Here is a 20665-nt window from a genome sequence, read left to right as displayed (position 1 = left end):
AGGATAGTCCATTTCATTGTCTCAATCCATCGCACGATCCAAGGCAAACCGTATTCGTGCCATAGCTGGTTCCGATCGACTGTATCATTTGATGTGTGGCCACATTGCATCCGCGGTGTTTCTGAAGGAGATTTGATCCATAACAGCGCATATCGCCAAAGCTCGATATTTGGCCGCGTTATCTTTTTTTATATCCATCCATAGTTGGTAAATGGCTAAATGACAGGGCAGGAAAATGGGGCTGACCTCCTCGGAGAAAGCTTAGCTATTCTGAGCGTCTGTTTCCTAGGTTAGGGTCGACTCACGACAGTGTCTGACCCGGAGCGGACGACTGAATTAAGAAACCCGCCGAACAAAATGAGACTCTTGAAAAAACACATAGAAAAAATTATGAGATATCATTCTGCGGCAAATTTATTGACCTTCAAAGTAAATACACAGAAAAAATATTGGTCTGAGTTTCGGATGAATTCACGCACCTTTCGTATTATACCGCCCATCATTTTCTGCACAGTGGAACTGTCAACTCGATCCGCCATTTTCTTCAACCATCTATGTAAATCAGCTGTTTTTTATCGTTCTACCACTTTTCTTCAACTGGCTCTTATGTTTATCGTCAAGCGCGGCTTTTTGTCACGCGATTCTGCTTGAGGGTACTGTTGGGGTGCTTGCTGGCGTGGAACGACCGCAGGCCTTCACGGCGACAGATTCAACGGTACCGAAAACTTCATAGCCAAATCGCTCAGGGTGATCCCAGGGTTCGTCCAAACTGTTCCGGAACTTTTTATCGTAACCGCTTGTCAGTCGTTCCACTTCTGCGGTTGCTGTGATCAGCGTGATCCAACGTTAGAGTTTTATTGAATCGTTTCAGCGCGCTGTTTACGGTTGATTTGGGGAATTTGAGGTACTTCACAATTTTTGCACCTGACCACGCCAGTATTTCAACGTAAGTGTGTAAAATTTTCTCACGTTCCATCGTCGTAAACTTTTGATCCACTGACTCGAATTTGAGGAAATTTTCACCACTATGTAAACATACCTTCCCCATAACTGCGCTGTCATTCGTTGTTTTGCTTTCGTCTCGATTAGACGCAAATTGTTCATCTCCGTTTGAGTTTGCAAAATAACAATACACGAGTTATCGTACGGATGTTTTTTTTGTCGATTAGTTCTTGTGCTGCGCGATAACAATAGCCGGTAGTTTATCGGCAGAAACATCTTCTGCACACTGGTAGGGGCAGGCTACCCCGCCAGTGATCCGATACGCAGCTGATATATCAGCAAGAATAATTCTCCCGCACCGCTGTTACCCCGCTAGCAGCACGGACCACCATACGATCGAGCGAGTGAAAGTTAACTACAAGTGGCATCTACAAGGTCGCGTGTAGGATACGGCCACTGTGTCACAACACGAAGCTGGATCGCCATTGTTTGTTCTGCGGAGACGCTCGATTAATCCTACTATCAGCCGTGAGGTCGTGACTTAGACGTTCGGTGAAGTATTCACTTTAGAATTTTTATCATTATTATTAATAGTATTATTATTATTGTTATTATTATAATTATTATTACTATTATTATTATTATTATTATTATTATTATTATTATTATTATTATTATTATTATTATTATTATTATTATTATTATTATTATTATTATTATTATTATTATTATTATTATTATTATTATTATTATTATTATTATTATTATTATTATTATTACTATTGTTATTAGTATTAGTATTACTGCCTTTTTTTTATTTTGATCCATTGTAGTTTGAAAAATTGTTTTTAAAATTTAATAGCAACTACTTGACCCCTCCCCCACATTCGAATATTAATCGTTTGTGTGCGGTAGAGCGTAACGCTCCCGCAAAATGGACGACATGCAGGTGCAACTATTCCTGGATGTGGAAACAACTGGGGAAGAGATTGAGATCTCCCCCATCAATTCCCCTCTACCTTCCCCGCTACCTAGCCCCGTACCAAGGGTACCGGCAACACGGGTGAAAGCTTACCCAGATGCTTCGAAAGGTCCGTTCGTAGTTTACTTCAGGCCCATAAAGAAGCCTCTAAATATAATTCAAATCGGCAAGGACCTGGCAAAACAGTTTTCGGACGTAACCGAAATTACAAAGGTTAGACCGAACAAACTGCGAGTTGTTGTGAGTAGCTTGAAGCAAGCAAACGCAATTGCTAGCTACAAGCTCTTCACGAGTGAGTACCGCGTGTACATCCCTGCCAAGGACGTGGAGATCGACGGTGTGGTTACCGAAGGAAGCCTCACGGTCGATGACATTTTGCGTCACGGGGTTGGCTGCTTCAAGAACCCCCTGATTCAAGATGTAAAGATACTGGATGTCAAGCAATTGCATTCAGTATCCATCGAAGAAGGGAAGAAGAAATTCTTCCCTTCGGATTCCTTCCGTGTAACATTCGCCGGATCCGCACTGCCGAACTACATCTCTTTGGACAGGGTTCGTCTGCCTGTGCGCCTGTTCGTACCGCGGGTCATGCATTGCCAAAACTGCAAGCAGTTAGGTCATACAGCCACCTACTGCTGCAACAAGGCACGCTGCAGCAAGTGCGGAGGTAATCATGCTGAGACCTTTTGCAGTGAGGATACTGAAAAGTGTCTTTACTGCGAGGGAACTCGGCATGACCTTTCGGCGTGTCCCGCGTACAAACAGCGTGAGGAAAAAATAAAGCGTTCCCTCAAGGAACGATCAAAGCGCTCTTTCGCAGAAATGCTGAAATGTGCTGAGCCACCCTCGACAGGAAACATCTTTTCCTTTTTGCCAACCGATGAGGGTACATCTGACGATCCCGTCGAAGGGTGTTCTTATGCCATGCCAGAAGGATCTAGCAAGAGGAGAATGGTCAACTCTCCTAATCTTTCTCGCAAAGGTCGCAAGATAACCCCTAGCGGAATGACCAATAAGCCAACACAAAAAGGAAGCGGTGAAGAAAAACCGAAGCAAGTACCTCCCGGTTTTAATTTTAAATCAAACCAGGAGTACCCACCGCTTCCTGGGGCACCAAAAACCCCTCGTGCACCCATTTCTCGATCAGAAGATAAAAAAGAAACAGGGTTCATAAAATTTTCTGATATTGTGGACTGGATATTTAAAACATTCAACATACCAGATCCCCTACAAAATATTCTTCTTGCCCTTCTTCCTACAGTGAAAACCTTTTTGATGCAACTAGCAGCAACTTGGCCCCTCATTTCAGCTATCATAACTTTCGATGACTAATACGGCGAAAGAGGTTAGGAATTTTATCACTGTATTACAGTGGAATTGCAGAAGTATCATCCCCAAATTCGATCTATTTTCTCATTTAATAAATACATACAATTGTGACGCATTTGCGCTCTGTGAAACCTTTCTCAATTCAAACGATCAACTCAATTTCCACGATTTTAACATTATTCGTCGAGATCGAGACTCACACGGTGGAGGGGTACTTTTAGGGATTAAAAAGTGCTATTCCTTCTTCCGAATCGACCTCCCCTCGATCTCGAATATTGAAGTCGTTGCCATTCAAACGAATATGAATGGAAAAGACCTATGCCTTGTTTCGTTATATATGCCTCCATCCGCGCGGATTGAACAGAAGCATCTCACTGATATAGCAGAGTTGCTTCCCGCGCCTTTTTTGATATTGGGAGATTTTAATTCTCACTGTTCGCTATGGGGGTCGCTGTACGACGACAACCGATCTTCTTTAATCTGTAACTTGATCGACGACTTCAATATGACAGTTTTGAATACTGGGGAAGCGACACGTGTACCTAATCCTCCAGCACGTGAAAGCGTGCTTGACCTATCCCTTTGCTCGACATCACTAGCGTTAGATTGCCGGTGGAAAGTAATCAACGATCCCCACGGTAGTGATCATCTTCCAATCGTTATATCAATTGCTAATGGTTCAACTCCCCCGAACCCAATCAATATTTCCTACGACCTTACACGTAATATTGATTGGAAGTGTTATGAGTCTATTATAGCGCAATCTATCGAGACTCACGAGGAACTTCCTCCGGAGGAAGAATACGCGTTCTTAGCTGGCTTGATAATCGACGCCGCGACTCAAGCTCAGACGAAACCGATACCCGGGGTAACGATTAGACAGCGCCCTCCCAACAAATGGTGGGACAAAGAGTGCTCTGAGCTGTACGCGCGAAGGTCCGCGGCGTATAAGGACTACCGGGAGTACGGCACTGTCAACCTGCTTCGAAAGTACGAGGCACTGGGCAGGCAGATGAAGAGCTTAGTAAAGGCGAAAAAACGCGGGTACTGGCGGCGGTTCGTAAACGCGTTGTCCAGGGAAACAGCGATGAGCACTCTTTGGGATACCGCCAGGCGCATGCGGAACCGTGACGTTTCGAATGAAAGCGAGGAGTATTCAGATCGCTGGATACTCGATTTTGCCAAAAAGGTCTGTCCGGACTCTGTACCGGAACAGAAAACCTTTCGCGACGCGTTATTAGTAACTACGGAAGAGCCTCCATTTTCGATGTTGGAATTTTCAATGGCTCTCCTGTCGTGCAACAATAAGGCTCCAGGGTTAGATAGAATAAAATTCAACCTGTTGAAGAATCTACCCGGCTCTGCAAAAAGACGCTTGTTGAATTTGTTCATCAAGTTTCTTGAGCTAAATATTGTTCCGCATGACTGGAGGGAGGTGAAAGTAATTGCTATTCGGAAACCCGGGAAACCTGCCTCTGATCACAATTCATATAGGCCGATTGCGATGCTCTCTTGCCTCCGGAAATTAATGGAGAAAATGATCCTCTTACGGTTAGACAAATGGGTCGAAACAAACGGGTTACTTTCAGATACTCAATTTGGCTTTCGCCGGGGCAAAGGGACGAACGATTGCCTAGCGTTGCTTTCTACTGAAATTCAACTAGCCTTTGCTCGAAAAGAGCAAATGGCTTCTGCGTTCATGGATATTAAGGGGGCTTTTGACTCTGTCTCTGTAGAAGTTTTAAGCGCGAAACTTCATTCGCAGGGACTTTCACCAAATTTGAATAACTTTTTGCTCAATTTGTTGTCAGAAAAGCATATGTATTTCTCACATGGCGATTCGACAACTTTCCGAATTAGTTACATGGGCCTCCCCCAGGGCTCATGTTTAAGTCCTCTCTTATATAATTTTTACGTCAATGACATCGATGAATGTCTTGCAAATTCATGCACGCTAAGGCAACTTGCAGACGATAGCGTTGTATCCATTACTGGTAGCGAGGCTGGCGATCTGCAAGGACCATTGCAAGATACCTTAGACAATTTGTCTGAATGGGCTCTTAAGCTGGGTATCGAATTCTCTCCGGAGAAAACTGAGTTGGTCGTTTTTTCTAGGAAGCATAACCCAGCTCAGCTGCAGCTCCTACTAACGGGTAAAACGATCACTCAGGTTTTAGTCGCTAAATATCTCGGGGTCTGGTTCGACTCTAAATGCACCTGGGCTTGTCATATTAGGTATCTGACACAAAAATGCCAACAGAGGATTAATTTTCTTCGTACGATTACCGGAACTTGGTGGGGTGCTCACCCAGGAGACCTTCTAAGGTTATACCAAACAACGATATTGTCAGCTCTTGAGTACGGCTGTTTCTGCTTTCGCTCCGCCGCGAACACGCACATTATAAAATTAGAGAGAATACAATATCGTTGTTTGCGTATTGCCTTGGGTTGCATGCAGTCGACCCATACGATGAGTCTTGAAGTGCTAGCGGGTATTCTTCCGTTGAAACATCGTTTTTGGAATCTCTCTTACCGGTTACTAATTCGATGTACGGTCATGAACACATTAGTAATTGAAAATTTCGAGAGGTTGGTCGACTTTCAATCCCAAACCAGATTTATGACTTTATATTTTGACTACATGGCTCAAGATATTAACCCTTCTTCATACGTTCCCTTCGATGTCGCACCTTTAGATACTTCTAACAATGCTATATTCTTCGACACCACCATGAAAGAAGACATTATTGGTATCCCGGATCATTTGCGTCCACAAGAGATCCCTAAGATTTTTTCAAATAAGTTTAAACATGTGAGTTATGATAAAAGGTTTTACACTGACGGATCTAATCTAGATGAGTCCACTGGCTTCGGTGTTTTCCACGAAAATTTTACCGCCTCCTACAAACTCGATGCTCCTGCTTCCGTGTACGTCGCAGAACTTGCTGCTATTCAGTACTCTCTTGGAATCATCGAAACCCTACCCATAGACCACTACTTCATCTTCACAGATAGTCTCAGTGCCATTGAGGCTCTGCGATCAATGAAGCCTGTGAAGCACACCCCGTATTTCCTGGGGAAAATACGGCGGTTTTTAAGTGCTTTAACAGATAAAAATTACCGGGTTACCTTAGCGTGGGTCCCTTCTCATTGCTCGATTCCGGGTAACGAAAAGGCTGACTCTTAAGCTAAGGTGGGTGCTATTGACGGCGATATTTATGAAAGACCAATTGCTTATGATGAATTTTATAGCATTTTGCGTCAGAGAACACTCAACAGTTGGCAATCATCATGGAACTCAGATGAACTGGGACGGTGGCTACATTCCATTTTTCCTAAGGTATCGACGAAAGCATGGTTCAAGGGGTTGGATGTAGGTCGGGACTTCATTCGCGTGATGTCCAGACTTATGTCCAATCACTATACGTTAAACACGCATCTCTTTCGTATAGGGCTTGTAGACAGTAATCACTGCGTTTGTGGCGATGGCTACCATGACATCGAGCATGTTGTTTGGTCGTGTACCGAATACTGTGGTGTTAGGTCTGAGCTTATAGATTCCCTTCGGGCCCGAGGAAAACAACCGAACGTACCCGTTAGAGACATTCTGGGAAGCGGTGATCTCCAGTACATGACACAGCTATACGTGTTCATAAAACACGCTGGTATTAAAATATGAAACTCTTCTATCTATTTGTTAGATTACCATTCCCGCTACACGCTGAAAGAAGATGATACACTAAGCTGGAGACACTCAAACGAAGACTCGGCATCTTTATGTTCACGCAGACACCTCAGTCCAAACTGCTCAAATAGAACATCACTGCTTAGCCATGTACAAATAAATAAATCGTATAACTCAATATAGTTAAAATCAAAATTGTAACTCCCCTCCTCTCACCTTAAATCCCCACTAGCTCGTAGTCGGCCGCGAGAATAAAGAAAAGGCCTCCCTCTTTTCCCTGCTAATTTAGAATTTAAAAAAAATGTACTTGGCTCAGTTAAACATAAATTGTATCGTGCCGTGTCAAATAAACTATTTAAAAACTAAAAAATAACTGCGCTGTCATTGGTTTCTCGTAACCGCCATTGCCACAGTAAATAGAAAGCTGCGACCAAATATTGGGTGTATCAAACTTCATAATTTTGCAGTAATACAGATTTTCATTGCCCAAAATTTTGATATCTTTCGTCTCAAACTGGGAAAAAACTTGATTTTTAAGATAAGCACGATGGAATATAATTGCAACTCTTCCGCCGGATTCCTAAATACTATCGAATATATTAAACAATTTGATATTTTGATTCGGAGAACTTACAGTATGTCAGTAAATGTGATATCCCTAGTAACAATATGGGTTTTATCAAAGTTATCTAGCGCTCAATAAAGCCAAAACAGCGCTATAAAACTTTGATAAAACCCGTTTTGTTATTTGGGATGCACTGTTTAACAATTGAAACTAGGAGAAAGGCAAAAAACTTATAAATTCATTTCGTTCAATGAGCGAGTGTTCCAATTCTAAGTTTTGGCTATAGTATTCAAAATTACTGTTGAACTTCAATTTTGAAACAATATCATTAGCAAATTTTCATACCACAATAGATCAAAAAATGGTCGTAGTGATTCAGTCTTCTACAAGGATAAAATGAGTAAATTTTTTTCTAAACTGAGTAGCTTTGAATATGGAAATCACCTGTAACCTGGCGTACATGAGATCGGCCAAACATAATTTTATTTATCAGTGATTAAAATTTTATAACAAAATTGTTTAATCCTTTTGCATTTGATTCAACAAAATATACTGCACTCGTATTTTTTTAATCATTCTAAAATATTGTTTTGAGCGTATAAGTTGAACGATGTGTCTGCGAACGAGTTTTATAATCTACTTTAAAAGTTGATAGTAGAATTTAATGAAAATTTTCCCCCCATTCGATAAGTTTTCTAATCGTCAACGATATCGAATTTTAAATTCAGTGTAGGGTTTGAATGCAATAAACTAAATGTATATAAAAATACCGTAAAATTGCAATTTTATTAATCATAAAAAACTGATCGTACTTCAATGAGGTATTCTTCAATTTTTCGAAAACCTGATTTTTAAAATAAATTAAGCTTGTAAAAATAAGAATTGTACATAATTTAAAGTAGAATTCAGATTTTGACCGACTTTTGTACGAGGAGCCACCCACTATGGGACGGTTCGACTGGATGACAGATTATTTGTTATATGATTTCAACAATTTGTCAATTTTATGATTCTCGTTTTTTTTTTTTCTTTCAAACTGGTCAACCCCCAAAGTAAAGCACAGCTGCTCACGATTTCCTTCTACTTCCGATTTTGATTTGTAGATAATCCCACAATCACGGATTAATTCAGTAGGGAATAACCACCTCCGGTTCGATACGGTGGTCGCCCACTTTCAGTTCGATTGAATGCGAGGTGCGAGTCAACGCTCTGGAAGAAACATCCCCAATTGATTACACTTTCACGCCGCTCCGACATCGGGTGGACATGACAAAACAAATAGAACGCAATCATTTTCACCGCGGTCTGGTCTGGCCGGGAACCGAACGTGAAGCGCTAGATAAATGTTTGTTAATTTGGGGCATCGTTTGCCAAATACACGCTGCTTTGGCCGGGGGTTTTCTGTGGTCGTTCTCCACCAAAGTTGGTTTGTTCGGTATTTTGGAGTAGCAAGAAAATCCGTTTGGTAACACAATTGTAATAATTATATTCCGATTATTTCTTCGAGTCTTAAAAAGACTTCATAATATGTTTTTTTCATAACCATACCCATAGCAATTGGATTATAAATTCTTCCGCATTTTAGTATCCACCGAAACCATGTCTTCCACTCACAGCCCTCCTGCTTCCAACACACATATATTGCATTTCAAATAAACGCTCCTGAAGGCAAAATTAATTTACCATACGCGCGCTCTACCGTAAAGCGAACGAACGAGCAAACGAAATTATACCGCATTCCCCCGAAAGCTGGAAACCCAAGACGGAAGCACTTTCGGTGGTTGCAGCCCATTTCTACTTCTGGTTGAGCCGTTCAACGACGACGAAGACGATGGCATTGACGTGCGTGTGCCGGTAACCAAATTATCCCGCAGGGAACGACAGGATACAATGCATCCACACGGACTTACTATCTCTTCAATTGAGTCTCTGTCGCGATGACTGCCACCTCCTGCAAGATATTTGACGTCAGCTTCTTCGATTGTCTTCCACGCGAAGGTGTGCCTACAAGTGGGTGGGTGGGCATGTGTGAAAGAGACGTTGCCATTAATTTTAGATAATCAGGAGTGTGCACTTTCAAGAAGTCGACTCTTCGAACGTGGGCCAACGTCAAAAGATGTACCATCATTAATCATACTCATTTCGAGTGAAAATGAGTCCCACCAGTAAAGGAGAACGATGATCTAGCCGACTGTTCTGCCGGCACGTTCCGTAAGATTTGTCACCATGACATCCCACATCATCATCACCCGATGCCGGGATAACGGGTTTCAAGTAGAAGCCACAGTTTCGAATTCCAGCAATGAGAAGCAGCAATCCTGGGGAAGTGCCAGCGGGGTGGTAATGCTGTAGGAGTTTATTCATAGGCACTTGTTGGAATGACTCTTTGAAAGTTTAGATGCAACACTTAATCTACCTAACTGGCTCAATCGGGCGTTTCACACTCAATGTTTCTGTTAATTAAACTATCTAGAGAATGTGCTAATTTACTGACGCCGAGCCAATGTAAACACCAACAATAATAAAACTGTCCTCTTCTCTAATGCAGTTTAACTCCAAATTCAGTACTCTTCTATTCGGCAAAAAAAATAAAAACATGTCATTCAAATTCTTCTCGTCGAAAAAAATTTAAGCAATGGAAGTTTCGCGTTACACAAGCAACCAATCGGGGGAAAAGTTTTCTTCATAGCAGCGAGCACATAGCTCCGCGAAAATAAAGCAGATTCAGTTACCAGCAGGGAATTCAAACTTCAACAACTCTGATTAAAAGCTAGTTTTGCTGGAGTTCCAAGATGTTTTTTGTTTTTCGATTTGTACCCCTGTGTATGTTGCCGTAAGGCGTAATTTCACGTCTAAATTGTTAATTAGGAATTGGCAAGGGAAGTAATCGGTTATATAATGAAGACTAAATTGCTGCATGCTAGCTTTTGACGTTGACTAACGTCTATATCGAAGTTAGGCCCCTGAATTTGAAAATCTAGTAATTCAACCAGCTAAAACCAGAGAAAAGTGTTCAGGTTTTGAGCGCTTATTTTGCAGTCATCTATAATCAGGTTTTCGAGGTTTTGGCATCAATCGATCAGAAATTCTTTTACGGTTAAATTTATGTAACAAAAACAAACTATTGTTTGAGATACACTATTGAAAAATTGGTAATTAATATCGATTGTCTAAATCATACCGCGCAGCCAATCACTACCTCTCTTCCCAAGCACAGTCGACACTAACGGATACAATCGATCTGACTTTGTTGTTATTGTTGTTGTCACTTTCTGTTTCCGATGTTTATGCTGCTGCTAGCGGAAAAAACCTTGCAAATATGCATTTTTTTGTTGGTGTTAATATTACGACAGCGGCCGGCGCCCCATAATTCTGAATCCAAAACCGCACCAGTGACATGCGGACGCTAGGTGATAGCAGCTGAAAGGAGGAAATACAAAATAGTACCGGTCATCTCGTGCCGGTTTCACCCGTAATGCTGGTGGCTTTAGTAGTAAATGGCTACTGCAAAACACTTAAATGGCTGGAATTCTGGACGGACTAACCAGGAAACTATAATCGGCAACTGGCACCTTTTGGTGCCTCGAAATTTTGTTACAGAAGCGGCAAATTGAATTTTCTGTTTTACCAAATGCTGCTGCTAGCGGAAAAAAACTTGCAAAAATGCATGTTTGTGTTGGTGTTAATATTACGACAGCGGCCGGCGCAGCTTTCAAGAAACATTTGTCTCTACCATTCCATCATCTATGTAGCCCCTCCCTTTTTCTAATTATCTGACGAAGCCTTGGTATAAAACGTATCGTTCGAACATTTCACCCCATCAGTTTCATTATTAAACCGTACCGGGTACATACGGACGCTCGGTGTTAGCAGCTAAAAGGAGGAAAAACAAAATAGTACCGGTCATCTCGTGCCGGTTTGACCCGTGATGCTGGTGGCTACTGCAAAATACTTAAATGGCTTGAATTCTGGACGGAAACCAGTAAACAAGAAATCGGCAACTGGCACCTTTTGGTGCCTCGCAGTTTTATAATAGAAGCGGTTAGTTGAATTTTATGTTTTACAATTGCTGTTGCTAGCGGAAAAAACCTTGCAAAAATGCATGTTTATGTTGATGTTAATTTCACGACAGCGCTAGGTGTTAGCAGCTGAAAGGAGGAAAGACAAAATAGAACCGGTCATCTCGTGCCGGTTTCACCCGTTATGCTGGTGGCTTTTAGTAGATTAACCAGAAAACAACAATGTAATCGGCAACTGGCAACTTTTGGTGCCTCGAAATTTTGTTACAGAAGCGGCAAATTGAATTTTCTGTTTTACCAAATGCTGCTGCTAGCGGAAAAAAACTTGCAAAAATGCATGTTTGTGTTGGTGTTAATATTACGACAGCGGCCGGCGCAGCTTTCAAGAAACATTTGTCTCTACCATTCCATCATCTATGTAGCCCCTCCCTTTTTCTAATTATCTGACGAAGCCTTGGTATAAAACGTATCGTTCGAACATTTCACCCCATCAGTTTCATTATTAAACCGTACCGGATACATACGGACGCTCGGTGTTAGCTGCTAAAAGGAGGAAAAACAAAATAGTACCGGTCATCTCGTGCCGGTTTCACCCGTTATGCTGGTGGCTACTGCAAAATACTAAAATGGCTGGAATTCTGGACGGAAACCAGTAAACAAGAAATCAGCAACTGGTACCTTTTGGTGCCTCGCAGTTTTATAATAGAAGCGGTTAGTTGAATTTTATGTTTTACAATTGCTGTTGCTAGCGGAAAAACCCTTGCAAAAATGCATGTTTATGTTGATGTTAATTTCACGACAGCGCTAGGTGTTAGCAGCTGAAAGGAGGAAAGACAAAATAGTACCGGTCATCTCGTGCCGGTTTCACCCGTTATGCTGGTGGCTTTTAGTAGATTAACCAGAAAACAACAATGTAATCGGCAACTGGCACCTTTTGGTGCCTCAAAATTTTGTTACAGAAGCGGCAAATTGAATTTTCTGTTTTACCAAATGCTGCTGCTAGCGGAAAAAACCTTGCAAAAATGCATGTTTGTGTTGGTGTTAATATTACGACAGCGGCCGGCGCAGCTTTCAAGAAACATTTGTCTCTACCATTCCATCATCTATGTAGCCCCTCCCTTTTTCTAATTATCTGACGAAGCCTTGGTATAAAACGTATCGTTCGAACATTTCACCCCATCAGTTTCATTATTAAACCGTACCGGGTACATACGGACGCTCGGTGTTAGCAGCTAAAAGGAGGAAAAACAAAATAGTACCGGTCATCTCGTGCCGGTTTGACCCGTGATGCTGGTGGCTACTGCAAAATACTTAAATGGCTTGAATTCTGGACGGAAACCAGTAAACAAGAAATCGGCAACTGGCACCTTTTGGTGCCTCGCAGTTTTATAATAGAAGCGGTTAGTTGAATTTTATGTTTTACAATTGCTGTTGCTAGCGGAAAAAACCTTGCAAAAATGCATGTTTATGTTGATGTTAATTTCACGACAGCGCTAGGTGTTAGCAGCTGAAAGGAGGAAAGACAAAATAGAACCGGTCATCTCGTGCCGGTTTCACCCGTTATGCTGGTGGCTTTTAGTAGATTAACCAGAAAACAACAATGTAATCGGCAACTGGCAACTTTTGGTGCCTCGAAATTTTGTTACAGAAGCGGCAAATTGAATTTTCTGTTTTACCAAATGCTGCTGCTAGCGGAAAAAAACTTGCAAAAATGCATGTTTGTGTTGGTGTTAATATTACGACAGCGGCCGGCGCAGCTTTCAAGAAACATTTGTCTCTACCATTCCATCATCTATGTAGCCCCTCCCTTTTTCTAATTATCTGACGAAGCCTTGGTATAAAACGTATCGTTCGAACATTTCACCCCATCAGTTTCATTATTAAACCGTACCGGATACATACGGACGCTCGGTGTTAGCAGCTAAAAGGAGGAAAAACAAAATAGTACCGGTCATCTCGTGCCGGTTTGACCCGTGATGCTGGTGGCTACTGCAAAATACTAAAATGGCTGGAATTCTGGACGGAAACCAGTAAACAAGAAATCAGCAACTGGCACCTTTTGGTGCCTCGCAGTTTTATAATAGAAGCGGTTAGTTGAATTTTATGTTCTACAATTGCTGTTGCTAGCGGAAAAATCCTTGCAAAAATGCATGTTTATGTTGATGTTAATTTCACGACAGCGCTAGGTGTTAGCAGCTGAAAGGAGTAAAGACAAAATAGTACCGGTCATCTCGTGCCGGTTTCACCCGTTATGCTGGTGGCTGTTAGTAATAAATGGCTACTGCAAAATACTAAAATGGCTGGAATTCTGGACGAGAATAATCGGAAACTGGTACCTTTTGTTACAGAAGTTTTGTAAAAGAAGCGTTGCAATTCCCTCTACTATTTGCTTCAATGGAATATTTTTTTTTTTTTAAGAATACGGTAGTCAACGTCATGCGGTCGTGTCTTGAATACCACCCTCCTACTTTTATACGTTACTACTGAGAATTAAACTTCCGATAGGTGTGTCTTTGTGAACTATAGCAAGTAAAACAACAACAACAACATCAACAAATCGGTTATAAAGTCAAGTAGTATACTTTAGTGTCGGCTGTGCTGGGGAAAGCATTGTTTCAGCTGTAATTAGTCGGAACATGCGTTCAGCGAAGCTCTAAATTTTTCGATGGTACAGTAGTTAGCATTACAAAATTCCAATTTGAATCAATGAAGAAACTCTGTTGAAAACTGACTTAGTTTTAAGCTGATAGTGGATAATTTTCGTGTCGGTCTCGATGTTTTCGGATTTTAATTTTCACCCCTATATATGTGTTGCCATAAAACGAAATTCTACGTCAACAATTTTCTATTTAAATTTCAAATTTAAACACTGGGCACCGATTTTTAGTTCATGGGCATAGTTCTAGAAATGTCAATATTGAGGGATTCAAATATTTTTCTTCGTATTAAACAACATAATCAAGTCTGAGAATCGCCAATTGCATTTCAAAAGAATATCAGATATGAATTTTCAATACTTGCTGTCATTTTGGTTTAGGAAATATCAACGTCGAACGTTCAAGAGACTCTTGGATATCATTTTCGGCCTCCAGATATGACCGAGTTAGCAAATTAGCAAATGTTAGAAAGTGCAATTCAAGGCCCCGCTGCGACCTATCACCTCTACCGAGAACGTTCCCATCTCAACCTCCTAGTGATACGAAATAGGATATGAGTAACCTCAGTGAAGATCAGGTCCCAACCCCGGTGAGAGCTTTGTCGTATGCTAACTGAAAAGGGTTTCTATAAGCGCTGGTTCCGATATTGGACGGCGTATAATAGCGTCTGATCCGGAGCGGGCGGCTGATCTATGAATTGCAGTGTCTCGCCAGCTATATCCAACACAAAAGTAGTTCTTCCGTTCTATCACACAGTCTCCGATCTACAAGTAATTAGAAATGCCTGAAGATCGTGTACTTTGCCGCAGCTGAAGGTATGCAAACCTTACCACGTACTTTGCAGGAAAATATATCCGGAAATACACATTTCAACACTTAAATTACGAAGTCTGTTTTTAGATTAGCCATGTTCTGGATGACGGTCGACACTTTTCGAAAGTTTCAGACGTGAGGTCTGGCAGCATTACTGTGATTTCGCACACGCTATGTTACTTGAGCGATGTTTATGCGGTGGAGGATAAAAATACCTACCTACTTCATCAACTACATGCAATGGATTGGCTAATATCAAATAATTTAGGTATTAATTAGGACATATCATTTATGTCACTGATATGATTTAAACTGATAATTGACTCGGGTGACACTCAATATCAGTTTGAAGAGAGTAAAAGTGAAACTGCTGTTGTATCATTTTCATTTTGCAGTGTCAAAATTTCGAAACACTGCTCGTGGTATGCAAAATCCACAATCGGCTACTCAACTTGTTGAAATCCAAGACCAGAGGAAGATACAGTAGCATCAATCAATATCAATCAAAGCGGTTATCAACTGGCTGCAGAGTATTCGCAGAAAGTTGATGAGCATATCGATTAGCAAATTGGAAGGGACCTGAATGAACAATGGAGATATATATCCACAGTACGACCAGCACCACACCGCGAGAAGTGTTGGGTACAACTGTGACAACTATGTCCAATGAGAGGTTTGACACTGAGTGCCAGCGAGTGATATGTTAGCTATGGCTGTGAGGCCCAATTGACAGAAAAATACACCAACGTTTTTTTCGGAGGCAGAGGGTTGCATTTCTAGGTACGATGCGAGGAGCTTCTTCAAGAAAATAATGGAATTAGGAATAGACACCTGTCATGAGCAACGACAGGGGGAACCTGATTAGGAGAAGGGCACTTTCACCGAACTCTCCAAAGTCGGGAGCGGATGCCCATGATTCAAAAATTGGCTAATATGCTATTTTTACCAAAATCGAAAAAACAGTTTCTTGTGGTGGTAAACAAGGTCCCTACGGAAGCCGATTGTCAAAAAATGCATTTGGGAAGGCAGCAAATGTAGAACAATTTTAACTAATCTATACATATAAAAATGCAGCTCTGTCTGTCTGTCTGATCCATATAGGCTTAGAAACTACTGAACCGATCGGCGTGAAATTTTGTATATAGGGGTTGTAGGGGCCGAGAAATGTGACTAAGATAGTTCGAGATCCCTCCCTCTTCTGAAATGGAGGGGTCCCATACAAATGAAACACAAGTTTATGCACATCTCGAAAACTAACCAAGCAAATTGAACCAAATTTAGCATGTGGATGTTTCAGGAGTATCAAATATCTCCATATTGGTTTGAAACCTTTCCCTCTTCTATAAGGTGTGGCATACGCCCTTTCATAATTTGTTTCTCGATAAAATATCGATCTCACTTAACGGCTGTTACGTTATCTGTGAGCATGAGCATGAGCATTGACGACCGTACATATCGTAGTTGCACCTCCGTGATTGACCTGAGCTAGTGAAGTTGCACAGAGAACCACATAGATAGTTTTTGGGATGTTATACCATCTTCAATGTACAACAATTCAGTAACTCTCACTTTAAAAAGATCAATAACCCTTTCCGACCGAGCCCACACAATAGTGTAGGTAAAAAATGACTGATAACAAAACCTAAATCGAAGCAAGTCCTATATAAAAGCACTTGCTTGCTCCTTTTTTTTATTTTCCCTAGCAGCTGCGCTGTTGACACTAGCGGTGTGAAAAATAAAACAACGAATAGGACGTTCAAAAAGCAAGAGAGAAGGTTTTGTTTAAGTCACCTTCTATCTACGCAATCATATAGGCCCGGTCGGAAAAGGATAACGGCGCCGGTCACGTCCTTACAGTTGGGGAAAAATAGGAAGAGGATTGCTAGTTCGACAAACGTTGTTATGAGACCGAGTTCACCTCTGCATCTCTACGGATGTCACAGGAAAGGTATTTGTGTTAGTATGATGGGATACGAAAGATCAGGATTCGCCGTGGTAGGCAATACGATCAGATATTTTTGAATCCCCCGTGCGAAGAATAATTTTTTAAACCAAATAATGAATTGTCAGATACAAAAGCTAATCGCGAATCAACGAGCTGATTCGGAGGCTCCGATTTTTTGTCCTGTGAGAGTAAGCTACGCGATATGAATCTCCAGATCACCAGTCACAGCAAACCGAACTTAAACGATTAATCACTGTACTAAAAACAAAACCTATCTTTCTTTCTTTTTGTTATTTTAGAATCAATAAAGTTCATATATTTAATATAAAAAATCAATACTGTGAACATTCAATATATATCGCGATAACGTTGTTTGAAGCGGCCACTATACGGTATCCAGTTGCTATCTTCATCAGATTTGACATGTAACTTATATTCGAATGCGAGTTGTGAAAAGTAAATTTTTTCAAACGCGGGTATTGTCCAACCTTCTCATCTGTAAGTTAAACTATATGAATATGCACCGTTAATATCAATCGTTAACGCAAAAAATACCCTATAAAAGACAAAAAGATAGATTTAGAAAAAAAGGAGACACACACACCTAAACCCAAACGTCCTTAATCAATTGTGTTGAGTCTATGAATAAATAGCAAAAATTTAGCTCGTAGCTAAAAATAATCATTCAAAAGTCAGAGAAGTCATTAACAGCAAAGAAAAAACAATAAATATCGAAACAAAGTAATTGGACAAATTCAAAGTTCAAAATTTTGAAACATTTTAACAGTTCAAAAATATCGCGAAACAGACAAACAAGTTGTGTGGTACGCGTCTTTTCTCAGGTAAGAAATATGAATATCAACAATGAGAAAATATATAAAAACGCTGCACACAATCATTCCAAGAAATCGTGGGATAAAACAAACACGCGGATGCTGAAAAATAAGTATTTGATTCATGTCGGTGGAAGCCACCACCAGCATTTTAAATAAACATGTCTGTAAATGCATGCACTTATCTTAGCACTGACGCAGCATTCAGTTAGTCAAGCACGCCGCCGCGCTCGCACTCGAGCATAAACAAACCGTTTCCATGATTACAGTTGCCGCTCTCTCGGCTTCTGCCTCTCAGCAGCACTTGCCATCGGCGACAAGCAAATGTACAGTGTAACATTGGAGAAGGGGTTTCACATGCGATGAACTTTGAACACAATACACTCTCCGCATGAACACGAACGCGTTTAAGAAATGTCACCAACACAACACTGCGCTGTTGAGACAGCCATTTGCAGAGCGATTAACTGTACCAGAAAGATGTATTAAAATTCTAATTCCTGAATTCCTTTCACACGTAATTCACTTCAAACATACTGTAATCAACAAGGGATACCCTCAACTACAACTATCACTCGAATTTCACAATAGGGGTCTTCACATCGAGCTCGTATACGAATACCCAGCCGTAAACTGTGTATCTTCCATTACTCGTCAATGGAGGTGAGTATTTTTACGACTGGGTATTTGTTTACGAGCTCAACATGAATACCCATAATTTTTCGCACTATGCACCACAATTAAACGCGCTTATTAAAGACCGAGCCTTTGGCATCCCTATACCGAGTAACAGTGAATGACAATGAACTCATGTCCTGGGCTCAAATTAATTTGTGCCCGCTGTAAGATAAAGCAGTAAGATAAAGATGTATAAAAAGAAGCGGTGATATGCTATCTCGTTTACACATATGTTGAGATGTTAGCCCTTGAAACATGGCGTGATGCCAGAGGGGTGTTCTGCAGTGCGAGTCTTTGTATCGTTAGTAAAAGTGAAAAAAATGGCTGACGAACGCACGAGAGATTTTTTGAACCTTAACAAATTAGGCCACCTCTCGATTTTCGACACCGCGGCAATTACATTAAATGACTTCAAATATCTGGCTGACAATAAAAGTGAACTAATCGCATTACTCCCGGTCCTGTGGGACAGAATAGATTTCTGCAACGCTTTAAAAAATCTAACTTCCGATAAGGCAACGCAGGCAGACCTGGAAAAACCTCCAAGTCCTCGTGAAGTAAGTTCAAAGATTATCATTATCGTTACCTTGGAACTTCGAAGCTTATGTAAATGAAACCTTTTTATTATAGACGCTGATTGAAAAATGCGAAAGATACGATTCCGGCCAAGAATTTCTGCAGATATACCGGAGAGATGGAAATAAGGTTTACACTGCAACCTGCAGAAAAATGATTCAAAAAGCGGTTGTAGAGCACTTTTTCCGGCTAGGGAAAGGCCATATCGGGTGCAAAACTTTTAGCGAGATGGCTGAAATTATAAAAAAGGAACTACCCAAAGAAAACTTACGTACGTGGTACGTCCCATCAACAAACAAGAAAGCAGCTACTGGACTACTGTTTAATCGCTACAGATATTTGCAAAGGGTCGATAAACGGTTTTCGGAAAACAAACTCGAAGCAACAACTGAGAAGACTGAGTCTACTGTTGATGAGTGGGTATTTCTAGACGAAGCAGATCAGAATTGTTGTCTCGTGAAGTTTAATATCAAATTACATTACAGATTAGCCTGATTGTTGTATGTAACATTTCAGCCGCTAAAATGCTTCTGAATATCCCATAAAGAGGAAATTTTGGAAGCGTGGGTCAGTAGCTGCTCTCTCCGCCGCCACGAAGCTCTGACAGGAGCTCTAAGCTTTATAGACTGGGAAATCATAGGTCATTTCGAAGACCCTATATCGTTGGTATATATTTAAAAGAAATGAAAAGAGAAACATCTAGTAATAATACATCGTTTTCCATTTTCAGATTAATGTAGATTTCAAGACAATTCACCCTGATGCAACAAATTTTCATGAAATCGTTCCATAATTCCTGAAACGTTTCAGATACATTTATTCGGAGTACAATTCGTTTGTCAACGAAGACAAAGATGTAATAGTGACAGTGGCTAAAGTTTTGGCAGGCACCTGTAATTTGGGTAAAATATTCAAGAGTTTTTCAATAATTTATATTTTTCAACTGTATTTTTATTCTAGACATTGAATGTTTTTTAGCTTTCTATTCACTGCCTCTGATCTTACGCCATTATTTCGTTGTAAAAGGACCCATTTAAACCAACGCTACGGGACTGTAGAAATAGTTTCATAACGCATATAGAAGTAAGTGTGATAAATTTAAGTTAAATAATGTAAACTGTATGACGACTACTACTTTTAAATTACAGAGTGAAGCCAAAGTTTCAGAAACTATTGCTGAACGCCGTATGATTGCAAAAGCAAGAGCTACCACCATTCAACCGTACATAGTTGCAATCGGATTAGATATTAGTTCCATAACCAGCCACTTCGTTATTTTAGACAATATAATGTTCAAATGCTCAAGCATTGTTGCTGCCGTAGATATGCTTTTTAAATTACACGCAGTTTTCCACCTTCAATACGCACCGGAATACGACTCTGTTTTAAAATTTCTACAGATATTTTTTTATAATATTAACTATTGCGATGAGAGGATTGACTCTAATGTTTTGGCATTCCTCACGGACCTAGATAAGGACAACTGATTTTAAGAATTTCATCCTAATTCATACCATCGTAATGTGAATAAAGATGGTTTGAATTCCACACAGCAAAAAACTTCAAAATATTACACATCACGTAAAATGTTTTCTCATTAATTTTCAGTAGCTCTTGACGTCAACTACGATTTGATTTGAA

The 20665-nt window shown here is 40.6% G+C and overlaps 1 protein-coding gene across 5 annotated transcripts in view; it reads right to left on the bottom strand.

Annotated features, from left to right (window-relative positions):
• LOC129718389 (corticotropin-releasing factor-binding protein) overlaps positions 1–20665 on the bottom strand; it is a 70791-nt gene that overhangs the window by 25949 nt on the left and 24177 nt on the right. The window lies entirely within an intron of this gene.

The sequence above is a fragment of the Wyeomyia smithii genome, chromosome 1 (assembly GCF_029784165.1).
Source record: "Wyeomyia smithii strain HCP4-BCI-WySm-NY-G18 chromosome 1, ASM2978416v1, whole genome shotgun sequence".
In the NCBI taxonomy this organism is placed as follows: domain Eukaryota; kingdom Metazoa; phylum Arthropoda; class Insecta; order Diptera; family Culicidae; genus Wyeomyia; species Wyeomyia smithii.
This window is presented reverse-complemented; position numbering and strand designations above follow the sequence as displayed.